Genomic DNA, 26,942 nt, shown 5'->3' with positions numbered 1-26,942 from the left:
ATGTTAATTATGTAATATCTGGTTTCTCAGCTTTAATAACAATGGCATGAGAAAATTCAAAATTACTTTCTGTGTCATTTCTCTCAGTGTGTTTATTATTATTTAAATACATTTGTATGCTTTCATGAACTTTACTTGTGAAGGGGTTAAGAACATCGCATCCCAAAATACACCACTTTGGCATATTGAGTATTTTTAGTTAAAGGCACTTAAGAAAAAGCAGGTGAGGTTGGGCGCGGTGGCTCACACTTACAATCGCAGCACTTTGGGAGGCTGTAGCGGGTGGATCACCTGAGGTCAGGAGTTCGAGACCAGCCTGGCCAACATGGTGAAACTCCGTCTCTGCTAAAAACACAAAAATTAGCTGGGTGTGGTGGCAGGTGCCTGTAGTCCCAGCTACTCAGGAGGCTGAGGCAGGAGAATCGCTTGAACCCAGGAGGCGGAGCTTGCAGTAGCCGAGATGGCACCATTGCACTCCAGCCTGGGTGACAGAGTGAGACTCTGTCTCAAAAAAAAAAAGAAAAAAAAAGCAGGTGCAAGAAGATCACTCTGACCTTCCTTCTGTTTCTTAAAAGCAGGAGATGAAATTCTCATGTGAAAGATGTCCTCCCTTGGCCAGGAGGGAGGCATCATTCTCATGGGCAAGGACGAGAAGCTGAGGCTGAGGGAAACCTGTACCACCTGCTATACTGGCCCTTCCTTCCCAGCCATTCTCCTCCAATCACCTGCCCTGGCCCAAGCTCTCCACCCCCACCCTCATCACATTCCTGCAAGTTACTGCTCTTTGTCTAATTCCTCATATAAGTGGTCAATGCAGACTGCATCTTTGGGTCTTCACAAATTCTGAAGGTTTTCATGCCACGTAAACTTCTATTAAATAAATGTATATGTTTTTCTCCTGCGGATCTGTCTTATGTCAATTTAATTCTCAGGCACAACACCCACGCGCCCCTACCCCCTAACAAACCCTGACAGAGTAGAGGTATAATTTTGCCTCCCTTACACCTAGAAACATAGAAACCATCTTTTCTTTGAATTTAATGGTTTAAAATTATAAAGACTTTTGGCTTGCACTGAGTTTTCAGATTACATGTGAAATTACTTGTAAAGAAAAATGATTCAATATTATCCATCATTTATCAAAACTCTTAAAAAGATAGTGATGTCTACCAGCTTTTCTATTTTAGCATATTGGAATGAGTCTATGGATAAAACAAATAGGAAAAATTGGAATAAAAATCCTCAAAATTAAGCACTGGTTCCTGCCAAATGGTAACGAAAAGTCACTAGTTTTTTCCAATTACATTAAGGAAGTGTAAATATTTTTAAGGAACAGCTGTGTGTATATACGTTTTTCTGAATAAATTAAATTATAAGAAACATATAAGCTACAGAATGAAGTCTTTATATTAAAAACAGGTAGTCCCACTTTGCCTGGTATCATGTTAACAGGAAACTGAAGCATATCCAGCCATATCATTGCTCTCCATAGTTCTGTGGCAACTGAGAGGACTGCTTGTATGTCTTACTCACTTTTCATACATTTATTACATAAATTCTCTTAAAACAGAAATCCTTTCTTCTCAACCTGTTGACCCAAAACCAATGGTAAAGAGGTTAAGATAATATATTCACTGCTAGATTCAAAGCCCATTATAAATTTTCCTAAAACATAATGACAAACTATTTGATAATTTAAAGAGTCAACATCACATTTATATCAATGCCATACAAAAAGATACACAATAAAAAAACCATCTTGAATGTAGGTTTACAAAAGATGTTTGTCTGCTAAGGAACTACATTCATTTTCTCTTCGAATTTACCATCTATAGAAGTTTTGAGCCCTAGGCAAAAAATATAGAAGTATAGGCCAAACATTATACTATCTATGATAAATTTTCAGAAACTTTGGGCTGCTTTAAGTAATCTATTTATGTTTTATATAGTCTCTCAATGTTAGCAGCTGTGAAAGATATTTACAATTTACTTCCTATGTAGAATTTATCTTAAATTTAAGAAATAGCAAATAGAGAGAAAGATGTTTTAATGCAGGTCTTTATTCAGTCATTCAAAAGATAAAGAGAATAATATAACAAATGTCCATGTACCCATCATTTATCTTAAAATAGAAGATATTAATTCAGTTAAAGCCTGCTGCGCATGTCTCTAATTCACAGTGCCTTCCTACCTCCAGAGGTAACCAGCATCTGAATGTAATATTTATCAGTCCATGTATTTCTTTACATTATGATGATGTAGGTTTTTAATGAATACTCTTTTTAAAGTTAAAGTAATTCCTTCCTTTGTCTGGTTGTGAGTTTTTATCTTGAAAGCCTGTGTTGGGTGTTATCAATTTTTTTTTCTGCACTGATTGAGACTGATCTATAGTCAGAATGTAAAGTTTTAAACCACAAAACTCATATGATTCATATAATGGTGAAAGAAGTCTTCAATAAATAAACTATTGAAGCAATATAAAAGATCCTTATGAAAATATTTTATTCAATGAAAATGAAATTGCTTTAGGCATTAAAAATAGTTATCTATGGTCACCTAAAACACTATTTGGTTTTACTAGTGAATTCCTCATTTCCTTCCTTTCTGATTTATATGTTAGATAATTCTTAAATTAATAAGCACAGCTGAGGATTAAATATACCAAATGGTCCTCTGCCAAATGTTTTTACACCTATGCTTTTATTAAGTATTTCAAAATATTGATTAGAAAAATAATACATGTGAACATATAAAATTATGATGTGGACACAAAATGATTTTTAACCTTAAATATTTTTTATCTTGATATCCAAAATACATAAAATATTGTAAGGATAAAAATCTCACTGCAATCAAGCTTTCTCACCTTTGCATACAAATTATCACTTTGATTTCAGACACGTTTTTACAAGCTGTGGTTATTAAGGGATGGATCTCACCATGTGAGACAAAAAAACACTTGTGTGCGAATTCTAAATTAATGTCCAAACATGAAATACATCCCTTAATTCTTAAAGATGCTCAAACACAAAATAAAATAGATTTTGTATGTAGACACGTAGGCATCATCGCTTTTTTTACTACAAAAAATCGTAGTATTTTACTACTTTTTCCACAAAAAAAGTCTACCTCTGAATTTATCTTTTCACTCAGTTTTTCATTTTTATTTGTTTCTATTATTTTCCCATCATAAGCCAGTCTTCTATTATATCAATGCAGACTTATAAACTTGTTTACACTTAATTTTTGTCTTATTCTGCCTTGAATAAAAGTAGTCATAGTAGATATAAAAAGAAAATTTTAATGATTTAATTCGATGTCAGAAATGCAATTTTTAAAGAAAACATTGAATTTCTGATGCTAAGAGGCATTAATTACTCTGAAAGCTTTTTCCAAAAGTGAGTGTTTTACTCCCCTTTACAAACAGAGGCAAAAACCACCTTCTACTTCAGAATGAGGCATGGATCCCTTAGTCTGACATCTGACATCCTTCTTGAGTTTGCACCGAACCTCCATCTTTATCTCCAACAATTCCTGGCTGAGTCCCTTCACTATGGACCTACTCATAGACGTGCACATGAAGTGGACCATCTGGTGTGCCAGGCCATACCTTCCGATGCTTGGCTCTGCTGGGACCATAAGGATGGGCTTTCTCCTCTCACTGTACATTTAGATGGTCATACTGGGTTTTGGATAGTTTCCCATTCTTAATCATGGTCTTGAACCGTTTTTGTTTTCAAAGCGAATACTCTTATGGTAAAAAAGATAAATGTGAAATAGAAAATACTGTAGATCTACAGATCAAAATTATATTTGAAAACCATATTTAATTGTATATTCATTAAATTCACATAAAATGTACCCATATGTAACTTTTCAACATTCTTCAGTGTTTTGGAAATTAACGATTTGTTCTAAAACTTGAGTGTTACACAGTTTTGAAATATTTCAAAGTTCAGTTCAAATACACACAAAACTTCTGGTTACCACTTGGAGCTAAATTCAATACCAACCAAATTTTTTAGGTTTGCAAAATTGAACTAAAGAAGTACCACTGAGTTGAGGGCATGTCAAGATCTAGCATTAAACCCATTCAGAGTTGCACTTGGACCAGCATATTCCAGGGGTCACAGTAACCAACATCCAATGCCTTAAAAATATACACTGTACATGTGTTTTTCTATTAAGCTAAATTCAATCTCTTTTTTTTTCAGGCGTAAATTTATTTGAGAACAAGAGATGAATGTTTCTATTCTATCCTTTCTAATATCAAGTTGGTCTTTAAAATTTTTTTTTAAACTGTGCTAATTTCCTAACCCGATTCTTTTCGGTATGTTGACAGGTTATTTCAACCAGCCTCATCCTAACATTTGGCTCCTTATACTATCGGCACATTCACGTCTTCCTCTGCCATCTTCGCCTCTCATGCTTGTTTTTCTCTCAGTGAAGTACAGAAAGTCAAAACTTAAGATTTGAAATGTCTCCTTCATTGCCTGGACCAATGGTTTTCTTGTGTTTTATTGAAAATGAAAGAGCTATGCATTTGATGAGACAATAAAAATACAACCTTTCATCTCTGATAATACTGAGCATTAAATAAAATTACAGGTGCAGTTATTTTGCAGGTAGAGTTTTACTTCCTAGGACAAAGTCTAGATACAGAGGGCAGTACTGACCTACCCTGAGGCCTTGGTCTCTGCACCGGTTGGTCTCATCTTATTTCGACTGCTCTCATCTTCGTCCTCTTCTTCTCAGTTACATCCATGATACAGGGACTGTCCAGTGTTCCATTTCTCTAATCCCTTGAACACTGTTCAGCAGTATTACTAACATATGAGCCTGATTGTGAGCCTTTTGTTCTCAATAAATAAATACAAACTCAATGCACCTTCCCAGGGGCTTTGCCTGGGACCTAAATATTCTTTGAGTCCTGAGTTTTCTCTTCTCTGGGTCTTTGTTCTCCGTCATTTTCTGCGATTTGAATACCCTCTTATCCAAACCAAAACCCCAATTCCAGTACAGCTTTTCCTTTGCGATAATACCACTGATTTTCTAGTACAACATACGCCCAGCTCCCAATTCCAGCTCTGAGCTCCTAGAGTTCTGGGGGACCTCACATTGCCTATCTTCTTTTGCAGTGTGTTATATCCAGGTGCATGTGTCCAGCTTTCCTACCAGACTGCTCAGCTGCATGTGGCACAGCTCCTTGCACACAGTACATAGAAGGCTTGGTAACAGAATCCCATGTTCATCGAATGGCCTGGACTGATCATCTTTTAAATAATGCACAATGTTCTCACATCTATTTAAGGAAGAAACAACTGATTTCTATCTTTTAAGACTGCATTTTAAGACCACATCAAAGGCTTTGAATCTCTCACCAAAGCTAACAATAAAAAACAAATTTGGTCAAGTGCAGTGGCTCACACCTGTAATCCCAGCATTTTGGAAGGCTGAGGTGGGTGGATCACTTGAGGTCTGGAGTACGAGACCAGCCTGGGCAACATGGCGAAACCCCGTCTCTCCTAAAATCACAAACGTTAGCTTATGTGCTGATACGTGACTGTAATCTCAGCTACTCAGGAGGCTGAGGCATGAGAATCGCTTGACCTGGGAGGCGGAGGTCACAGCAAGCCAAGATTGCACCACAGCACACCAGCTTGGGTGACAGAGTGAGACCCTGTCTCAAAAAAAAAAAAGTAAATTTGATCATATATAATTGAATTTGTTTCAAAGTAAGGGAAAGGGGAGTATGCAAGGATGACATGTGGTCTGTTCTTCTGAAAAAGCTGAAAAAGCAAGAAAGGTTATCTTTATACACCAGATCAAGGTATTGCCAGCTACAGAGTGACATTCCACACACAAAAAGAAAATTTTCTTCAAGGGAAAAAAAATAAGTGGCCAATAAGGTCACATTCAAAAATTAAACTGGTCTTGATTACTGATACCATTTTTCAATAACAGTAACCAGAGCTCCTTGAAGAAATAACTGATTTTAGGACTGGGACATGAAATATACAAAATGATGTGGGAGCATCTTGTAGTGCCAGGAAAAAAAAAGTCAACCCTTCAAATGATGGCTATAAGCCAAAGGCACATGGGAGGCGGGAGATGCATTTTGGATTTCAGATTTTTTCAGATTTTGGAACATTTGCATATCTATCATGAGTTATCTTGGGGTTGGGACACAGATCTAAATGTGAAATTCGCTTATGTTATATGTACTGTATCCAAATAGCCTGAAGGTAATTTTATACAATGTTTTTAATAATTTTGTGCATAAAACGAAGTGTGTGTACACTGAACCATCAGAAAGCAAAGACATCAATATCTCAGCCACTCACATGGAAAATCTGGTGTTGTTTGGCATCACCATCATTCCTGACTGAATTTATTTGCTACCAATAAGCAATCATTTTCCTGCTCTTACTCACATGTAAGTACTTAACAGTAGAAAATACTACAATTTTTTTTTTTTGGAGAGAGAGTCTTGCTTTTGTTGCCCAGGCTGGAGTGCAATGGCACGATCTCGGCTCACTGCAACCTCCGCCTCCTGGGTTCAAGTGACTCTTCTGCCTCAGCCTCCTGAGTAGCTAGGATTACAGGCGTACACCACCACGCCTGGCTAATTCTGTATTTTTAGTAGAGTCGGGGTTTCTCCATGTTGGTCAGGCTGGATTCCCGACCTCAGGTGATCCACCCGCCTCGACCTCCCAAAGTGCTGGGATTACAGGCATGAGCCCCTGTGCCCAGACTAATACTACTATTTTTTAAACAGTAAAAATACATACTATTAATACAGTGAAAAATAATGTGTTTAGGTAACTGAGCAGCACAGGAACAAGACCATTTTCCTTTATCAGCTGTTGGACAACAGCAGCAACGAACGATGCAGGCTTTCAGTCGCCACCTGTGATGCTGTGTTTTGAGTAAAAGGCCACTGTACACTGTATTTTTTTCTTTTTTAGGTGATAAGAAACATCAGAAGCAGTTGACAGACCAGGAAGCGGGTCCTCTACGAAATGAGGAGGCATTCTGCCGGATGGCTTTGAGAAGATTTTCTCCAGCGTCATCTGCCTCATTAACAGCGATTTTTGCCTTAGAAGTCTCTCTCTGAGTTTCTACACACGCATGACTGCTTATTCTGCTATGAATGCCCTCTGCTCCAGTCCTTCGGTCAGCCCATCACATTGTCACCGTGGTATCTGTATGCACATTTTCTGCAGTGTTAACGTCATCTTCATTGTCCAATCGTGGCATCATGTTGGTGCTCAAAACGTTTCAGATTTTGGAACATTTTGGATTTCAGACTTTTAGAGCAGGGATGCCCAGGCTCTACTACTTCTTATTTCAGAGAAAAATATAATATCCAAATAACTAATAAAAACTCGGTTGGAGAAGACTTCTAGAAATAACTGTTTAATCTGCTTCTGATAAATAATCCTCTTTGCTGTGCTGCAAAGGGGAGACCACTGCTGTCACTGTTTGTGTCATCGCGTCCTGATCAGACAAACACTGACTTTTTTAAAAAAGAAAACAAGTACATTATATATGTAAATGTAGACTGTAATAATATATCCTTGAGAAATAAATAAATATTACATGGACTCCATTTTCTCTGACAGTCAATTAAGCACAAAAAGATTTTTAAAGCACTGATTTTTGCATTCTTAAATGACAAATGAAGTTTTCTTGAAATAAGATTTTTAATGATTTAGAGAAACATTTGCTCATACACTAGCTTGGTGTTGATTCTCAATTTTTCATTTATTTTTTTTAAATCCTTTCCCTGGCATTTTTATCCTTTCCCTTGTTTGTTTGTTTGTTTTTAGACGGAGTTTCACTCTTGTTGCCCAGGCTGGAGTGCAATGGTGGGATCTCAGCTCACTGCACCCTCTGCCTCCCAGGTTCAAGCAATTCTCCCACTTCAGCCTCCCAAGTAGCTGGGATTATAGGTGTGTACCATCACACCCGGCTAATTTTTTTTTTTTTTTTTTTTTAGTAGAAATGGGGTTTCACCATGTTGGTCAGGCTGGTCTCGAACTCCTGACCTCAAGTGATCCACTTGCCTCAGCCTCCTAACATACTGGGGTTACAGGCATGAGCCACCATGCCCAGCCTATCCTTTCCCTTTTTCTGTTTTGTTATGTATGATGAACATCTTAAAACTACTGAACTTCTTATACCTTGATAGCTTTAGTGAGAACTTCCTTGTGGGATGGTTCTGAATGATTTCTCTAGAACCTCCATTTGAACATCTTCCTTTCCTCTGCTCATGGTACCAGTCTGGGGCTATCAAAATCATATATGCTGATAAATGCTACACTATGACTAGTGAAGTTAGTGCTAAAAAGCAGCTTCTACATATGGCACTTCCAAATTGTGTTATTGCTGGCTTTTCCAATGCTTTCCCTAGTAGGGCATCCACCGCATGTCACTGCTAAAATGCAAACCATATCTTTAATGAAAGTCTATTTTATTGAATACATAAGTGACTATGAAATTTTAAATGAAAATTGATGGCAATTTAATTTTATAATAAATCTATATCTATGTATCTCACCAAAGACAGTCTAAATCTTTAGTGAGGCCACAGATTCATTTTTATGAAAATTCTTCACATGAGTTTAGAAATCTTCCAACTAAGGAAAGGACAAGTCAAATCTTAGTGTCCTGGGTGGCTGAGCATTTCATAGCTGCCAGAGAACCATGAGGACCTTCCTGAGACTGACTCACGGGAGTTACCTGTAATGATCTATGTCTCCCAATGGGTCATATTTTTATTGGAGATTATTTACTATGCCTGGAATCCTAATGCTTGGTGTCTCTAATGAGAAAAATGATACCAAAAAAATGTCAATATTCAGCCAACACAAATTTTCTATGATCTACAAAAGAATGCTTTCAGATCCTGGGCTTGATCATTTTTGTTTTCGATGTCATAGATTTTCTGAACAAAGCTTACAAATCCCCCTTTTCCTCTCTGCTCGCTACTACCCCGACCCAGAAAACACACACACACACACACACACACCTTCCCAACCAGGTCCCATGTGACTGTTAACACCCACATCAGCTCTAGGTCGCCATGCTTTTCTGAGGGACATTGCCTCCACTGAGGGCTCCTTTATTCTCAGTAGACCTTACATTCCCAGCCACAGTACTGAACTTCTCAATGCCTGCAATGTTCCCTTGGAGTATATCAGTTGAGCAGGAGGAAAAAAATATCTGGAAGTTTATTATTTTTCCACCAATATATTTGACACCACCTTTGGAAAGGGAACAAAAGGCATACTGTCAAGCGGATAGACCTGGACAAAATGTTACTGTTTGTTCCTCACGAGCACAGAGGTATATTTAAGCAAAGAAAGGCATTCCATGGCTCTCCTGGGACTTCCTTCCTTTAGCTGAATTCTACCAACATGTTCACACCACTGGGGCTCAGGCTGCTGGAATTTAAAACGCAGACCTCTATATGCCAGTGCTTCAATCCCACGGCCACAAATATTCATATTAGGATGGAACCTGGCTTTCAAACATCATGAGATAAATGGGAGTTTATCGGGGGAAAAGGTGTGCCCCCATGAAACTACAGTAGAAGATGTGGAAATAGGATTGTCCCTGTTCAGCAGATTCTATACTGATACAATAAAGCCTAAAGTCACCAGAAGTCAGCTGGCCTTGGGTTATGTTTCCAATGCAGACTCACTGACATTCATGAAACCTTTGGCAACACAGGCCAAGTTTCGTGCAAGGCTGGGTAGAATACTTCTTTCATGTGGAAGCCGGGTGAAACTTGGCGGCTTTGGCTACATTTCACCTGAAGTTTCACATTCAAACAGTCCAGAGTTTCAACATAAAATTAAGGGGTGAAGAGAAACAGAAAGAAAAAACAAAACAAAACAGGGGAAAAAATGGCTTGCCTGGGAATGGAATGATCACCTACCATTCTCCAAAATGATCTCATCCTGGTGCCCTTTAATTTTACTTCTGGAGTATCACCTCTAGCAATATATTTGCACCCAGCGACCAAGGCTTCCCAGTACTAAGGGGGAGTATTCTAGCTAGACTACCCCCCTGCCCCCCACAAAGTCCAGGCTCAAAATAACGGGAGGATTTAAAATGTTAACCATACACATAAATGTAATGATTAACATGCTTCTTATAATGTAGACTTGAAGGGGAAAAGTGGCAATGAAATGCCCAGGTTTGCGAAATTAAAAGATTAGACTGAACATCTCTCGGTTTTTCTACTATGAATCCAATTTTGGAGATTCTATTGCATCTGCTCCTAATTCAGGGGGATCTCTGCCATAGCTTTCCCCACAGTTCCACTGCTCTGGAGTCTTGTCCTGTGGCCACTTGCGTCCGTCCTTCTTAGCAAGGTGCAGAGGACAGGGGGCAGACTGCGTCAGCGCTGAGGAGCTAGCGTCCTTGACTGGGACTTAAACAGTCTCCTGACAGGATTAGGCTCATTCTATTCCTAACCTTCAACAGAACACACAACACACAGGGACCGTTTGCCAGGTAACGTCAAACTCTGCATTTGGCTGAGGACTGTGAAAATACCTCGTGCTTGGGGTGGGAAAGAAAAGGGGAAGAAATGTCATACACGCTTGTGCCTTCTTTACAATGAAGAGAATATTCCAAAGTTGATTGAATGGCTAGTAAGTGCTACATTTTGCCCATTTTAGGAAAGACATTTTTAAGAAATCCCTTATCCCTTACACAGCAGAAGTTTCACTTGTAAAACAGACTTCTGGCTACTGAGGGGTTTTTTTGTTTTTGTTTTTGTTTTTCCAGTTTTCTTTTGATTTTAATTTTCTTTTTCTTTGTTTGTTATTTCTTCCTCTGTTTTTGTTACTCAGAAGATCATTATGTGGTTAAAATGCATGCTTTCCTTTGACATGTAGCCTGTGATACCAATAAACTTTTCTGAAAAAAAAGTATCTCTGACCTCCAAAGATTTCAGCATCCATGCTTTAAAAAAGCACCCGTTGGGCCCCAAGGCACATGGAGATTCGGAGGCAGCAGGGTAGCCAGCCCGGGCTTCTGGGCACTGCCATTTGCTGCTTGCTCTTACACATCTGCCAGACAGGGGTCACAAACTGTCATGAAGTCTGCGTTGGGGGAATTTTACCAGAGAATACTTTTCTTTCAAATGGGGGTCCCTCTAGAAGTAAAACCGAAGACAGATCGGTGAGGAAAACTAAAGTTCCAATAAATTATTGAAAGGAAATGCTATCAAAGCATTAAACCAAAAGGAAAAAAAAAAAGGAGACATTTTACTGAACATAGTAAATAGCCACAATCAAAGTAAATGCTGTGTTTGAAGTTAAAGTCCACAGATCAAAGTACTTTGCAAAATGTCAAGTGCAAGCATAACGAGGGGGAGAGGGAGCCACCGAAACTGACCCGAAGTATCACATTGTCACGTTAGAGAAACCTGCCAGCAAATGTACTTAGCAAAAAATATTCAGCTTAGTAAGGAATCCTCAAAACCGTCCCCTAAAATGTGCTAGGAACATACAAAACAACAATAACAAAAACAAAACCCTCAAAACTCCCAAATCAACCACTCTGATTCCACACGAGCGATGAACGAAACAGGGATAAAAAAAGAACATTATACAACACAGCTCGCGCGTTGCCCTTAAAGAATAATTACTTATATATATTCTCTTTACTCAGGTGGATGGCATCTTTTTCTTCTCTCTCTCTTTTTTTTAATGCCCCTGGAAAGTTAAAAATAAAGCAGTCTAAACAACAAAAGTATGATGTCTGAAAGATCCTCTCATTGCTCTGGCAATCAGGCTTAATTAGACCTCTGATCTGTGGTTCAGTCAGAGTCAAGTGTGTGGTGCAGGCCACTATAACGAGAGCTTTAAGCAAAGCTTAAAATGTGCAGCCACGAACACGCCCAGATGCTCCCGCTGTATTCTGGAACACAGCGTTTACCTGGGAACTGTTCACAACTCTCCTGATTATTTCCACTGTAAGTAAGTTATTTTAAAGACATTAGTCACGAACATATCAGCAAACAATTAAATAATTCCGGAATAAAAAATCTTACCTACAGGCAGCTGAGTTCAACTGTTGCTCTATGCAGAGGAAGTAGGAGTCAGTGGCCTTTTACATGTAGAGATTGTTTATTTAGCCCTTTTTAAAAGGTCTTGAACTCCAGAGGTTTGAGATTAAGTCCAATCCAAGTGTCTGAAGGAAAAAAAGGCAAGAGAGAGGCAAGTAAGAGAGGGAAAAAATCGCAGCTGCTGGGTGGTGCTACTGTTCTGAGAGCATTTGAGCTATTTTCAGCATTAACAGCAGCCGGGGTTGTCTGCAAAGGGATGAGAATGCCTTGCCCAGATCGCCACCCCCCACTCCAGGGGGGAAAAAACACCAACCAGGAAACCCACAACAACTTGGTTCATTGTGCAAATATTCATTTACATTTTAAGGAAAACTGCCAGCACCATTGAAAACAAAACAAACCCAAAGTTGACTGGAATCTTAAAGAAACACAGTACTCCTCAAGTTTTCAATATGAATTACCTGATTCATTGAAAATGAGATGTCCTGTTTATGCTTTATTGAGAAGGAAGGCTTTTCTTCTGCTATTTCTTAAGGGGTCTTAAGAAATAGTTGAGTGCTCTCTGGTCAGCAGTATCTGTTGCCAGTCTATTCTTCTTAAGAATGAAGAAAAATCATTTCTTAAAAGAGCCCGCACCTAAATTGCCAGTTTCATCAACTATGCTATTTTTGAAAGCTACTGGGTTAAGCGTTGACACCTCTTATCTATTGGCAGAGACTGGGGACCATTCAGTGACATGAGGCAGACAAACAGTGACCCCTGCCTCCGCCTCCACAGGCCAATGAAGAAATCATTCTGGTTGGGTCACTGACAATGACTGACAAGCTCTGAGCCTTCATTTTGTTTCTAGAATTAAAAACTAAGAAGTTGTATTCACTCGTTCATTCATTCAGCAAATGTTTATTTGGTGAGCACTTCAGAGCTTACTATAAGCCAAGCACTCTGGGAATACAGTGGTGGGCAGAATGAAGTGTCCTTGCCTTCAGGGGTTTAGAGCACACAGATGCAGCGAGAATAAATAAAAACAGAATGTTTAAGTATTTTCCAGACTTTTTCACATGATGAGACTATTCACATCATGGCAGCTGAAGACTGAGATCTCTTTCTACTATGGATGAGGGAAGATACTCTGCGTCATCAGATCAACTTCAGGCCTGCATTGAGTCATTGTGCCTTTACAACGCCACCAGGGAGGAAAATTAGTTGCTTTCTACCAAAGAAGCAGTTAAGTATTTTTATGAACGCTTTCATTCCACATAGATGAAATCCCTGTGTTTTTTCAGCCCCCTACTCCCCATAACAAAAAGAATGCTTAGGTAGTCAGAAAGTACTACTGAGAGAGGCTTTCCATCAGGAGATGAAAAGAGAGTCTTCAACCTGAATCCAGTATAAAAAACCGCCAGTGGCTCCTGCTTGTAATCCCAGCACTTTGGGAGGCCAAGGCGGGTGGATCACGAGGTCAGGAGATCGAGAACATCCTGGATAACATGGTGAAACCCCCATCTCTAATAGAAATGCAAAAAATTAGCTGGGCGTTGTGGCACGCGCCTGTAGTTCCAGCTACTCGGGAGGCTGAGGCAGGAGAATCGTTTGAAGCCGGGAGGTGGAGGTTGCAGTGAGCCGAGATCGCACCACTGTACTCCAGCCTGGGCAACAGAGTGAGACTCCATCTCAAAAAAAAAAAAAAAAGCCCTGATATATTTTATAATTAATGTGAGGGTTGGTTGCTAGATGCTCATATCAAATTCAATTCTTTCTTTGCAATTAAAGACACTGAAATAGATTAGGGAAAATACTGAGGATTATGCCATGTAAAAACAAAAAAGGGTTACATGACTACTATTTCAAGTACTATTTAAAAATAGTGAAATCCTTTGGCTCAATAGACCTTATATTAAAATTATATTTCAAATTTAAAATTCTAAATTAACTTTGAAATCTCTAATTTGAATTTTATAATATGATCAACTTTGTTTTAAAAATGTATACCAGGCTTTAAAAAATCACTCTAGAATAATGCATTTTTCTGTTCATTTGTTTTTAAATGGTCACATTTTACTATGTCTTAAATACCTGCCAATCTAACATGGGATATTTGTTTCTCTTGGCCTCAATGTGGAATGGTAATTCTACTGGTAATAATTGGAAGCCTAGCCTCAGATAGACACATTATTTTTAATTGCTTTTTTCTTTTTCCTTCTTATAATAGTTTATACCACAAAAGGAAAATGCATTTAAATATTGGCCTCCCTCGAGAAGCTATGGCGTTAAGGAAACAAAGATGACCATAACCTGCCCTCGTATAAAATGGGGATAATAATGAGCTGTCATAGGGCTCACAGGAAAAATGCACATAAAACGCTTAACTGGGTAATGTCTGACACACAGCAAGCATCCGATGGAAGTCAGTACCATCATCTCTGCGGTGAGTGTAAAGCTTTGCTATCCAATATGGTGGCGACACGTGGCTACTGAGCACCTAAAATGTGGCTAGTCAAAACTGAGATGTCATGTAAGTGTAAAATGCATGCTAGATTTTGAGGTCTTCATACAAAAAAAAGGTGAATGATGAGAAATTACTCAATGGGTATGATGTTCATTATTCAGGTAATGGATACATTCATTAAATCTATGACTTTACCAGTATGCGGTACATCCATGTAACAGAATTCTCCTTGTACCCCACAAACTCGTACAAATAAAAATAGATTAAATTAAATGTTTTCTCTTCCTAAAACATGTAAACTATCATATCATTTTTATATTGACTGCATGTTGACAAAAGAATGTAAATTATGACATTAATTTGTATATTACGTGTCGAAAGGACAGTATTTTGGACACAGTGTGTTAAATAGGATATTTCGCTAAAATTAATTTCACTCGTTTCTTTTCTTACTTTTTCAAATCTGACTGCTAGCTCATTTAAAACCGCCTATGTGACATTTAAAACTGCCTATGTGACTTGCATTCTGTTTCTACGGGGCAGTGCCATGTAGGCCAGTGGTTCTCAAAAGGTAGTGAGCATCACTGACCCGGAAGCTTCATAAAAACAGATTGCTGGGTCCACCCCCAAGTGTCTGTCTGATTCAGTCGGTCTGGCGGGGCGCTGAAATTTTGCATTCCTAACAAGTTCCCAGGTGATTCTTGACCTCACTTTGAGAACCGCTGGTCTTGGGCCTTGCTTCTTAAAAAAGCAGTCCGTGGACCAACATTAACGTCATCACTTAGGATCTTGTTAGAAACACAAAACCTCAGGCCCCACCCAGACCTACTGAGCCAGCATGCGCATGTTCACTACACCCCCGGGCTGTGTGGAAACATGTTGAAACTTGAGAGAAATTGATGTAAAGTAGTGTCTGTCATCCCTGGGTGAATACAAGGTAAACTTTTACAAACACCAGTAGCCCAGCTCCGCCCCCAGAGAGTCAGATTTAACGACTCTGGATGTGACTCAAGCATCTGCATACGTGAACAGCTGATTCCAGGTTAAAGCCAGCACTGGGAGTCCCATCAGACTGGCTGTGGAAAGGCCAGGATCTAGAAACCAGACACTCCTGCTAGTGAGGGGGCAGATGCTTGGGGACTGCCAGGTGCTGGAAAGACAGGTCCTGTGCTAGGGTGAAGAGAGTCAAACCCGCACAGCCAGGGCCACGCAGGGGGCCTCCATGCCTCTGCAGGTGTGACAGAAGTCCCAGCTGCTCCGGGTGTGGCCTTTCAAGGAAGGCTGGGTAAAGCAGAGCACAGCCTCGGTCTTGGAGAAGCTAGAACCCTAGGGTAAGTTATCTGGGCAGAGATGCAGGCTCCGAGGAAAGAGATAAGGACCTTGCTAAAAGAACCCCGGTATATGTCAAAGTGGGCCCAGGAGCCCTGGGAACTGAGTTTCTTAAACGCTACATATCCACAGGTTTGGTTTCAGAGGCTGGAACAGGAATAATCTTTTGGACAGAGATGAGGAGGGAAACAAAAGGATGAAAGTGTTGAAAGTCAGATTCATTGAATCTATTTTTTCTCTCCCTCCCTAACAAAAACCGAGAGGGTTTGTACATCATTAAGGCATAGTAGACACAGATCAAACCACATTAGAGGGTATTTCCATCCCAAAAGAGGATCTTGTTAACCCAAATAACTCTACAATTGTTAGAAGTGGTGAGAAAGACCCATATTTTGGAGTAGAGAGGCCTTCTGTTACTCACTACACCTCTGTTCCGGCCTTAAATAAATGAGCACGCCAACCTTAAGAGTGTGTCTGAATAACCTCATTCGTTTGCCAAATGACTTCTCACATTTTCAGGCGGCACCTGAGCTTTGTGTGTTTCACAGAGCTTGGTAAAAATAAAATCCTCACTATAAGAGAGAATCTAGGCTCACACTGGTAACATTTAGAACTTCCAATTCTGTATGCAGAAACCATCTGCAGCTTTGCTTCTCACTTTCTTGGTTGGTCCTTTCAGAAAACTTTTAAAAGTGCATAATACTTCCGAGTGGAGAGTCTGGAGTCAGGGTGCCCGGGTTCGAATCCTCATCCTGACACTTACGCGTGGCTGTAGCCGTAGCTCACTTTCTTAGCCTCCCCATACCTCAGTTTCCTCCTCTGTAATGAGACCTTTCTGTATTCGGTTGTTGTAGGGTGACAATTGTTATTTGAAACGGCCACGGAAAAGTCTGCTGCTTTGTACATTTTATATGAATGTTGGTTAAATAATCAAAATATATTTGAAAAACTGTGCAGATTTCCATATGTGGCTAAATTTAGTAATTTTTTAAAGATACTGTGGTGATTTCCAGGGACTTTCATGGGCATGATTTTTTGAACACATATATTTAGAAGGTTTCTTTGAGTGTTGTTTTAAATTTTTTTCCCAAGAGAGCACAGAATTCTCAATTGATTCCTTGTCACTTCCTATTATTTGAGAGGATCCCAGCAGGAAGGAAGTAAACGTAGTTTTCCCATGAGTATTGTTTTCTAGAGAACATTCTTTACCCCTGCAGTCCTTTGAAAAGTGAGTTGTGCTATAGATGTTTAGAGGCCTTCCTGGCCCCTGTCATTCTAGTAGCATTGTCTAATATCCCAGGAGAACAATGTGTCATTCTCTTAGTCAAATATTTCAGTGCTTAGGGAGAGGCAGCAAGACCATCTCAAACACTGGCGTGAGTTTCAAAGACATACTGAAAGAGCAGTCAGATTCTCCTACAGAAATCAGCTAATGCTGACTAAAAGAAGAGATGGACACTGAAGTCAAGCACATTGTAAGCAAAAGGAAGGCTAGACTAAGTGGATGTAGCATCTTTTTTTTTTCTTCTTTGAGATGGAGTTTCGCTCTTGTTGCCCAGGCTGGAGCGCAATGGCACAATCTCAGCTCACTGCAACCTCTACCTCCTGGGTTCAAGCGATTCTCCTGCCTCAGCCTCCCGAGTAGCTGGGATTACAGGCATGCACCACCACAACTGGTTAATTTTGTATTTTCAGTAGAGATGGGATTTCTCCATGTTGGTCAGGCTGGTCACAAACTCCCGACCTCAGGTGATCCACGTGCCTCGGGCTCCCAAAGTGCTGGGATTACAGGTGTGAGCCACCGCACTTGGCCTGGAGTAACATCTTTTATGCTTGTCTGCTTCAACCACACTCAACAAAGCTCATGCTAGCTTCATGCATGTAGCAAGCATCTGTCAGGTCATCTACAGGAACCTCACCCATGGTATGCCACTTGCTGAACAATGCATGCATGCATTGGGCTGGGAAACTAAAGCCCATACGTTGAGTGACTTTAGACCAGCCATGCAAGCTCGCTACACTTGTGTCCTGAAAGGTAGGCAGAGGAATGGGACTGTACCCGCCTTACTGACTCTTAAACCTATGCTTTTGCTTGGGCTTATCTGGATTACATTCGGCAGTCGCCGTGATTTACACCTGTGGGCGGCACTGTTTGAAAGGAGTCAAATCATGTGTCCGGTGACTTCTACTGCCTGGTTATTGATGTTAAGCAAATACGTTTTAGGAGGCAATTTGTCATCACATGTGCGGTTTTACTATCTGGGATTGGGGTTTATCAAGTGAGGAGAAAATCTTAACAAAAGGTTAAAGGACCAGTATCATTGAAAGAGATTATATAGAAATAACTTCTTAAAACCTTTGTTAAGCTCAATTTTCTAGTTGAAACTTTGTTTTATTTATTTTTATTTTTATTTATTCGTTTATTTTTGAGATGGAGTTTTGCTCTGTCACCCAGACTGGAGTGCAATGGGGTGATCTCGGCTCACTGCAACCTCCACTTCCTGGGTTCAAGCGATTCTCCTGCCTCAGCCTCCCAAGTAACTGGGACTACAGGCATGTGCCACCACACCCGGCTATTTTTTGTATTTTTAGTAGAGACGCGTTTCACCATGTTGGTCAGGCTGGTCTTGAACTCCTAACCGCAGGTGATCCTCCTGCCTCAGCTTCACAAAGTGTGGAATTACAAGCATAAGCCACTGCGCCCAGCCTGAAACTTTGTTTTAAACTGGCTGCCTGAATTCTTTGTGTATTTAAAAAGCACCTCTGCTGTTTACGTAACCATGACTTAGCTTTTCTTGTTATTTCTATTCCATTTGAAATTGAGCATATGCAACGGTCGCTAAATCTGCTATGAAAATCATGAAGCTAAGCCTTTTCCATGCGGCCCACTGAAGGCCCTGCACAATCTGGTGTCCTGCAGCATTTCCGCCCAGATCTCCACTGCCTTCCTCCAGCGCCATTGCCTCTGGCCTCTCCAGCTTCCCTTCCATTCCTGGACCGTGCCTCATGCAGGGCCCTGGCTTGCATGGCTCACTCTGATGGGAACGCCTTCCCTGGCCACTGGCGAATGCCATGCAACCTCCGGCTTTCAAGTGTCTCTTCCTCAGGAAGGACTTCCCTGCTCCACCAGCGTAGCCCCGCCACTCCCCCCTCCCTTTTATTTTTTTAACTCGTAAAGAATCACCTTCCTCATTCCCTCTAAATTCGGGCTCAGTTGCTTGAATTTGCTGGAGTAATTGACTGGAGCCCCTCTCCTCCACTGGCCTATCAGCTCCCACTTGCCCCTCACATTACTTACATTCCTCACACAGGGACTGCATTTGTGCCTGGCCCAATGTCAACAGGGGCCAATACGTAGTTGCTGAATAAATGATTAAATAAGTTCTGCTTAAGGCATGAAGCAACACAAGAGTACATTTTTTGGTTCTATATTTATCAGAACTTACGAAATAAAAAGTATCTGATCATGTAAAAAGCAAAAAATTATGTGCTCGAATTAAGCAACTGTTTCCAACCCAGACGATTCTCTGAAATATTGCTTTGTAGCTACCTATGTGGTTTAGAAGCCATCTTAAGAGGCAGATGCTGCTTGCTTTTCCCTTCAGGATATAATGTGTTCTGTTATCTTAATTTGCATTTATTCTAAAATAGATTTCAATAAAGCAAGTTACTTGCATTCATATGTCATATTCCTAGACCTTTTTCACAACCATGTGATACTCTACTAGGGTAGAGTGAGGTCCCTGATAAACATTTCTTCTGATTGGGGTTATTGAGAGCATTATGTATTTGTCTACCTATTGCTTGGCAGTTATACCACCTGAAACCCTATGTGGTTATTTATAATGTAGTTTTGTGAGCAGACAGGTAGGTATAAAGTGACACACCAACCATGCCACCTGGTCAGGCCATAGTCATTCCAGTGGTATGAAACTCTTTCTCATGGCCATATTATGCATAAGTTTTAAACAGACAATGAACGAATAGCCACTGATTGAGAAGACTGGAGATTTGCAATCTTATTTTCCAGCAAATAGCCAAGTAATATCAACAGGAGAGAAAAGGAGAGTTTTGTGTGTCACAGACTACACAGCAGGGGTCAAAGCCTGGGGTAGGAGAGGGCTCGATCTCTGCTGCATTGATTTGAAAGGAGCTGTGGAAACATTTCTTCTACCACTTGGGCAGAGGAAAGCTTGCTATGGCCCGACAATGTTTTAAAATCTATTCTTTACACATGTGTAAAACACTCTGAAATCACCAAGACACAGCGTAAAATGTATCTTTTCTGAGACATTAAAAAAACTGAATGAATTAATCAACAAGCCATGGCACAATTCCATAATTACTATGACCACAGAGTTAATTAATTTAGCAGGGATAGTACGTAATACACACCATGCTAGAAAACTGTCCTTGAAACTCACAAAGGTAAAGGATGAATTAAGAACAATGAAGGATAGTTGACCAGCATTCAAGAGTTAGAAGGAACTGCAGATTTCTTATACCAAGTGCATGAGAAAAACTTCTTCCTAAATGAATGAGGCTGCAAATACAAACCCTCAGAGACTGGACACACAAATATTTTCTTTCTTGTTTTTTTCTTTTTGAGACAGAATCTCACTCTGTCATCCAGGCTGGAGTGCAGTGGCGTGATCTCAGCTCACTGCAAGCTCCACCTCCCGGGTTCACGCCATTCTCCTGCCCCAGCCTCCCCAGCAGCTGGGACCACAGGTGCCCGCCACCTCGCTCGGCTAATTTTTTGTATTTTTAGTAGAGACGGGGTTTCACTGTGTTAGCCATGATGGTCTCGATCTCCTGACCTCGTGATCCGCCTGCCTCGGCCTCCCAAAGTGCTGGGATTACATGTGTGAGCCACCACCCCAACTGGACATAGAACTATTTTCTATGTTGTCTGTCTTCTAACCAGACCCTCTCTACTTCTGTGTGTGGCAACAACTACCGTGTTCTCCACTGTTGATCTCCTCAGTTCTCAGGTGGCCAAGTGAGGCCTTGGGCAGCTAAAGCTCCTGGACTGGCCACCTCTGGCTATTAGCAACCTCATTTGTTTACCTCTGTGCCTGCAAATATTCTTGATTTTATGTATATTATGATATAGAAAAGTCTGGAAGGGAATGCTTTAACCAGCAAAGTCAATCTACTAAACTAAAAGGTATGGGAGAGACACGTTAAGAAATCAGTAACCATGTTGTAGTTTAAAAAAAAAAAGCAAAGTCTTTGTTCAGACCCTCAGGGCTAAGCAGAAGTAGACTGGTCTTCAGTGGCAGGCATGAGAAGGAATATCGTGCCCGCAGTGATGGACATTTTGGATTCAGGCAGAGAGGCGGGAAGCTATGCTTTGAATCAGAGTAAATGCTCACGTTTTTACCCTCCAGCAAGGGCCCTCCTTTCTGTGGCAAGAATTCCTTTGAGGATCATTTTCAGTTTGAGGTTTTGTCTGATATGTTTTATTTTACAATTAAGTCACTATTTCCATATTCATTACTCTGTAAAATAAGCCAAGTGTGTAAGAGGTGTGGCAGACACTTCCTCCTGCCTCCTGAGGATCCATTTTGCAGTCTCGGTCTTCCTCACCGCAGAATGCTGACAAGACGCCCAGTTAGCAACTGACCTTCCCGGATTCCTTGCAGTTTGTTCTGACCAATAACCTAAGGCAAGGCATCCTGCTGAAAATTTCACACGCACAATAATGACACTAAACCTCCGGAGAAGAGGGCTTCCTTGTCCTTTCCTTTCTTTTTTGAGGCGGAGTCTCGCTCTGTGGCCCAGGCTGGAGTGAGTGGCGCGATCTCGGCTCACTGCAAGCTCCGCCTCCCGGGTTCACGCCATTCTCCTGCCTCAGCCTCCCGAGGAGCTGGGACTACAGGCGCCCGCCACCTCGCCCGGCTAGTTTTTTGTATTTTTAGTAGAGACGGGGTTTCACCGTGTTAGCCAGGATGGTCTCGATCTCCTGACCTCGTGATCCGCCCGTCTCGGCCTCCCAAAGTGCTGGGATTACAGGCGTGAGCCACCGCGCCTGGCTGTCCTTTTCTTTCTAACCTTGTTCTGCTCCTCTTTTTGTAGACTGAAATGCAGATGTCATTCTAGGGGGCTGCATGCTAACGGAGAGATGGCAGAGCAGAATTTACCCTGGGCTACCTGTCCGTGGGATTTCTTGTTATTTGACGCAAACCCAACCTGGTTAAATGACTGTGTTGAGGTAATCTGTTCCATGAAAGCTAGAAACAGAACCAAAACAATCATCTAAAAACAACATTAGACTGGCTAAATGATAGCAATAAACTATTAGGCCTGCCATTAAGATATTAGTAAAAAATAGTTCCAGAAGTTTTGAAAGAACTTCTGGACATCAACAACTAATGCTTACAACAGTTGCGGCATTAAGTCTCCGGCCCATTATTTCCCAATGGAGCAAAAACTGCCACGAAAAATGAGCCGATATGCCTAGCGCCCTGGGAGCTGCATCATTTGAATATTTTTGACCGTAAATATAGTAAAGTAGTTGACTCTTTTTTCTAAAATTACTATTTACTGATTGGTGATGTCAAGAGAAATAAGAACACAGCAATAATCGACAGGAAATACAAAACAGGAACGCATTATTTATTCTGTTCTCAGTAGACATTGCCAGATCACTGTTCAGAGCACTTTGAACAGGGTCACTTCGATGGAGTTTAGGGAGTTTTTAAAATCTAAATTGAATGATGAAATGTGTCCTTGGGACAGAAAAAGCAATTTTGAAAAGATTATTCAAGGCCATAATGTATTGGCTTTGAGTGTTAAAAACCTTTAAGAATCTTACGATGGTTTCTTAAAACGGTGAACGCTGTCAGTCGTAATGGAGGGGAAGACAGGTTTGATTAGGCGGCCAGTGAATTTTCAGAATTAAACAAAGTTAAAAATACACATGCAACATGGAAATTGTTCTAAGCATTTCTGTGTCATGGTTTCTGATGATCATGAATGGAAGCAATGAATATAAATCATAACAATTCTGTTTTATAACAGACAGTCTCGTATAAATATTTTGTCTTTCTAGTCACATTTGCCAAGAACTGTGTTAAAGTGTAATGATCAAGAGCGTGGTCAGTAGTTACCTGCCACCATCAAACCCGACTCTATTGTTGCCAGCTTCTGTGGCTGCCACCATCTTCTTGGGCTTCAGCTCTCTTACCCACCAAATCAGCCCTGTAGTAGTCCTTGACTCATAATTGTTGCGAGGCTTAAATGAGTTAATATATGCAAAACTCTTCAACACCAGCATACAGTAGGCGCTTCCTACGTGCTGGTTGCTGCTGTTTTCATCATCATCTTAAGAGCATGGGCTTAGAGAAAAAAGAGCTCTGAGTCAAATTTCTGGTTCTTCCCCTAATGAGCTCCCTGGTTTGGGCGTAATCGTTGAGCCTCGTTTTCCTCATCTGAGCAATGGGAATTGCGTTCTTTACCTTAAAGCATTAAGAAGAGGGTTGAAGAGTATAATGCTGGAAAACCACACCTGGCGCATTGGAATCATTAGCTACAATTTGTTTACATTACATAGAAAAAAATTATTTGCAAATTGATCTTCAAAAATATAGGTACTTTTACTTTGCTGTTGGGGAAAAGGAAATGGATTGGGCACACCTAGATATTGAATTTGATTTCCTTATCATTTATTTCAGGTAGATCACATTCAAAGTTTTATGTTTTGGGTTTTTTTTGTCTATTTTAATTTTAAACAAGAATACATGGGACTGTCAAACAAATGGATTAAGAAAATCCCCATATCTGCGCTGATCACTTCGTCCTGTGTTTGACATGACAGTCTCCTTAGAGCAACAGCATTATCATTGCTTCATTTAGTAAGTGGAGAAGGCTCAAGAGGAAAGATAGTGGCATTAAAAGAAATGACCTGGAAGAAATAGAGAAGAATGGACTTTGTAATGCCCTGTGAATGTCTATCATTCCTTTAGTAGGTGGGAGGAGCACAGTTATAATCCTATCCACATTGTTACAAACAAATACACACTAACTTAACATTGATTGACTATGGTTATAATGAATGGTAATTGAAGAAGTATCCCTCTATGACAGCAGTGATTACATTGCAAGGAAAGAACTGAGGCTTTGGAACCAGGCACAGCTGATCTCAAGGCGTGCCTTCTCCCATGGCAAGCCATGTCACTTTAGGAGGGTTACTTAATCTCCCTGAGCCTGGATTTCCTTATCTATAAATAGCAGACAGGCTGGGCATCGTGGCTCAGGCCTGTAATCCCAGCATTTTGGGAGGCCGAGGCGAGCAGATCGCTTGAGGTCAGGAGTTCAAGACCAGCCTGGCCAACATGGTGAAACCCTATCTCTACTAAAAATACAAAAAGTAGCCATGTGTGCTGGCGCATGCCTGTAATCCCAGCTACTTGGGAGGCTGAGGCAGGAGAATCGCTTGAACCCAGGAGGCGAAGGTTGCAGTGAGCTGAGATCATGCCACTGCACTCCAGTCTGGATGTTCATCCTTTTTTTTTTGTTTTTTTTTTTTTTGAGGCTCTGTCTCAAAAAAAAAAAAAAAAAAAAAAAAAAGCAGACAACCCCACCTATCTCTCTGGGAGTTTTTTGAGAGGATTAAATGAGACTTTGCATGAATATTGGTTACTCCATCGAGTGGTTGCAGAGGACGGGGTCAGTAGGCTGTTGCTGCTGTTTACCTCTCTCTCCTACTACACGGTAGGCTCCTTGAGGATAGGATTCCTTTAAAAACAAAATACAACCAGTTCCCAGCACAGTGGCTGGTTGCTGGAATGTACTGAGTGAATCTACACCAAATAAAGCAAGCCACGGATACTCTGAATGGAAAGCTCAAACAACAGCAATAATGAATAGAAGGCCTGACTTGTTTAAGTGAAAATAGTTAAGAGAGACTGGCATGGACAAACTGAACTGATGCACTGGGGAGCAGATTAAATAAAAAGGATGTAAAGGACAACAACTTCTTCACACACGTATTTAGAAGGGAAAGATAAGCTGTAAGGGACAGAGAAACCATTATACAAGCTGAGGGGGTTATAAATAGCATCCTTAAATGGGGCTGTTTCTATATAGCCTCTCTATTTTTTTTTTTTTTACCTTGTAGGAAGATCGTAATGACTTTAGACCTATGATTTCTGTGAGCTCTGACTCCTTTTTTAATTTACAAAAGTTTTTATATTAAATTCCGGTCGTCTCATTTCTCTCTGAGGCTCCCTCCTCCCATTCTGTCTCCACCCTATCCTAAGTGCCTCCACTTTGGGTACTCTTGGGTTTTATGGCTAAATCCAGCAATGCAGATTGTGGGCGGGCAGGCTTCCCGTATTGTTCCTACCGCACATTTCTCTACAGCATTTCTTAAATAGGGCCTAGTCTGGAGACTTTCAGGACGAATATTATAGTTCTTACTTTTCATTTAACCTTGAATCATAGCTGGAAAGAACATTACAAAACCTAGGTAGTCATCCCCTTCACATTTTGAAAATTGGGGAGCTGACGATGATTTCACAGCTAAAGCCATGACTAGGGCCAGGGTCTAAGAAACATTGTTGCAGTGAATGGGCAAATGACATCAAATGGTGCAGGCAGCATGTTCCCGATCTGAGACGGAAGAGGAGTTTCCAAGGGTCCTACCGGTCCGTTCCATGAGCACCAGGGCTGCTCCAGCACCAACTGCTGCTTTGTTCTGCCTGGGAGCAGCTTTGTTGGAGACTTGCTATTCAAATCCCTGATGAACTAAATTAGCTGTTAATGCTATTCGCAATCCTAGACTCGTTTAAGTATCAGGTGATAGCGTCAATGGGGCAACACAAAGAAGTTTTCATAGACGAAGAAAAGAGATACCGACAGAGAAAATGAGGTTTGCAATAATTTTAGTAAGAATGGATTCAGCGGGGGAAAGAAATTAATAGGCTATATCTAAAAAGAAAAACAAATAAAATTTGGTGCTTCAAAGTTTAAAATTAGGCACATTTCAGTTGAGTCATAGCCGACATTCAAGTAGAGCAGTGTGATCTCAGAATCAATCAACTATCAAAGGAAAATAGCACCATTTAAGATAATGAGAAAAATGACTTCAGAAATGAGATAATTCTCAGAGAGAAATTATTCATACAAGGTTTGCTTGTAAAACTTCTGAAAAAGAGAAACTGGCAGCTGAATTCATTTTATAGCATTATATTAGGGTACACTTATTTGGTAAATTTTATAATTATACCCTGTAATGAATCTTACCTGCAAAGACAGAGAAAGACTCAGTTCAAGCCACCCTTATATTTGCATATGTAATGTTGGGTAAGAGAAGAAGGAATTGGAAAGCTCTTCACCAACGGTGCCCATCACTGTGGCCAAATCTGGTTCTAAATTGCAGAGCCTCCGCCATTCTGTAACATGAACTCTGTTTTCATGTTACAGATTAAGATCTATCCACTTGGCCTATTTTAAAAACAGTTGCACACATTTGAACACACCTTTGAGACTCCAAATTGGACTTCTGTACCACTATTTTGGGTAACCACAAGGGTGCTGGAAATTTCAAGTACTAACAAACGCCACGACCTACAAACTTAAGAACATGAGCTGGAGAATACATGATTCCTGGGACGCAGAACACACCTGGGCTCTGGGCTCCAGTTATTCTCTGGGGCATTTGACTTAGGAATCAAGACCAGGTCAGGTCATCTTTGTTTGGGATGTTTATACTCTTTTTCGTGATGTCCTCAACATCGCATTGCTCTTTTTTTAAAAACATTCAAAAGTCTGCTTAAGATCCATTGTTAAAGCTTGTTTTTGTGTTTCTTTGAGATTAATATGATATTTCCATTTTCCATAAGAAATGAGATTGCCTTCCTTCTACCCTTAAGCAGTCCTGTAGAGAACTCCTAATATGCATTCTTCCCCACTCACCTTATCCAGATTCGAATTAGCTACAAAGGTACTCAGGAATTCTATGTAATAATTATTCAAAATAAAGTCATAACAATTTTATTATTTAGCAAAGTATAATTTATCAAATAAATCATATTTATAAGTATAATTAAATTATATAATTATGTATAATAT

General features: G+C 40.3%; 1 protein-coding gene across 6 annotated transcripts in view; it reads right to left on the bottom strand.

Moving 5' to 3' along the window:
- The window catches only part of SORBS2 (sorbin and SH3 domain containing 2), a 377,524-nt gene that overhangs the window by 177,828 nt on the left and 172,754 nt on the right, over window positions 1–26,942 (bottom strand). For 5 of the 6 annotated variants that reach the window (XM_011959522.1, XM_011959523.1, XM_011959520.1 and 2 more), the window contains one exon: window positions 12,074–12,213. The exons of the other annotated variant lie outside the window; for it this stretch is intronic. The gene's annotated coding sequence lies outside the window, so the exon portion shown is untranslated. The remainder of the gene's footprint in view (window positions 1–12,073; window positions 12,214–26,942) is intronic. 6 annotated transcript variants of the gene reach the window in all.

This window comes from Colobus angolensis, unplaced genomic scaffold, assembly GCF_000951035.1.
Source record: "Colobus angolensis palliatus isolate OR3802 unplaced genomic scaffold, Cang.pa_1.0 Scaffold5, whole genome shotgun sequence".
NCBI lineage: Eukaryota > Metazoa > Chordata > Mammalia > Primates > Cercopithecidae > Colobus > Colobus angolensis.
The sequence above is the reverse complement of the archived record's forward strand: the minus strand, read 5'-3'. Positions and strand labels throughout refer to the sequence as shown.